General features: G+C 56.8%; 1 protein-coding gene across 2 annotated transcripts in view; it reads right to left on the minus strand.

Annotated features, from left to right (window-relative positions):
- Positions 1–1,022, minus strand: part of SLC45A3 (solute carrier family 45, member 3) — a 22,163-nt gene extending 21,141 nt beyond the window's left edge. Inside the window, exon 1 of one of the 2 annotated variants that reach the window (XM_010854175.1) lies at positions 1,004–1,022. The gene's annotated coding sequence lies outside the window, so the exon portion shown is untranslated. Of the gene's footprint in view, positions 1–139; positions 196–1,003 lie in introns of those variants that run through there. The other variant, XM_010854174.1, reaches the window with a different exon arrangement.
- Between the last annotated feature and the right edge of the window lie 453 nt (positions 1,023–1,475).

Below are 1,475 nucleotides of genomic sequence, written 5' to 3' on the forward strand. Positions count from 1 at the left end.
GGAAAGCGGGAGGTCCCGGAGCTGTCTTTGTAGCCGCGACCGCGACGGGCAGCCCCCGCGTGGCTCCCAGACTATCATTACCTAGGGCAGTGCGGCGCCCCCTCGCCCTCGCCCCCCCCACCAACCATTTAGGTAGTACCTGCCCGGCTTCTCGGGGCGCCTCCGCTCCCCGCGGCCGGTCTGCAGCCATTACCCGCGCGAGCTATGCCGGCCAGCCCCTGGTCCCCCGGGCCGAGCCGCACCCCACCCACCCAGGACCAGCCCTTGCAAGAGATGTCGTATTCTCCCCGAGTTACTCTTCCTACTGTTTGCTGTTCTCGGAAGCAGAAAGAGCTTCCTGATGGCTCACTCAGTCCCTCTTTCTGAAGTTAAAAAAGATTTCAGATTTTTTTCTTTCTGCTTAAGGCTGTGTATCGGGAAAGGGGCGGGGGAAATAGGATATGTTGACAGTAAAATGTTCCCTTTATCAGCTGTTGAGCAAGGTCCCAGAAGATGCCTGTTTCTAGGATGCCTTTAACAAGACTGAACTGTGCAGGTGGGAGAGAACTGGGGGCCCAGGCTGCCCTTGGGGTGGGGGGCCCAGTTGTGTCTTTCTTCCTCCATGGAGTGGAGAGCACTCCGATTTATGTGCATTGTTGATTTGAATACTGTAAAATCAGGGGGAAGATGCTTTTGAAAGGGAGGACCTAGTTGACTGTAGCCATGGATCCAGCACCAAGGCACAGGGCTCCAAGGCTGGCCCTGACATCAACCAGGCATGATGTGGGAACAAGTCCCTTCCATATTCTGAGGCTGGGTAAGAAGGAGTTGGCCAGAGGGTCTCTAAGGGAACTTCCAATTGAAGGCAGAGAAGAATGGGAAATCTCTAAGGGAGAGAGGAACAGTGGAGCCCTGGTGATGGTGATGAGGAGAGTGGGCACAGGAGAGAAGAGAGGGAGAAAAAAACAAGAATCTACTCTATTTTCTGGATCACTGAATAAGTTGCCTCTCTGGGCACACTTACCCCTCCCCCAGCCTCCCAGCAGGTGACCCTCCAGGGCTGCAATCGCTTTCCAAAGCCTTTGGCACACCCATTTGTGGCCAGCAGAGAGGATTGGGTGGAGTCCTGGGTCCCTTAGCTGGTGTCCCTCTTGCCCCAGAAAAGAGGGCAGCAGTCAGGAGGAATTCCAGGTCAGTTGGAAAATTACTGAGCCAGGAGAGCGTGGATGGTGGTTTTTTCCAGGCTTGGGGGAGGAGCACTGGGGGTGCAAGAGGGAGCAGGAGCCCACCCTCCCCTGACTAGGGGAGCCTGCATGCCTTGTGTCTTGAGAGGAGGAAGGGGGAGGAGGGCTCAGAGAGTGAGCTGACAGTGTCCTGTGAGATCCTGGCCCCCACCAGGGGTCTGGCCACCTGGATGAGTGCTGGCTCACCCCTCTGCACTGCCGGTGACCCTTCTTTACCAAACCAGGTGGGCAGACTGTCTAGGCCCCACCCAG

Source organism: Bison bison, unplaced genomic scaffold (genome assembly GCF_000754665.1).
Source record: "Bison bison bison isolate TAMUID 2011002044 unplaced genomic scaffold, Bison_UMD1.0 scf7180017864338, whole genome shotgun sequence".
Lineage (NCBI taxonomy): Eukaryota > Metazoa > Chordata > Mammalia > Artiodactyla > Bovidae > Bison > Bison bison.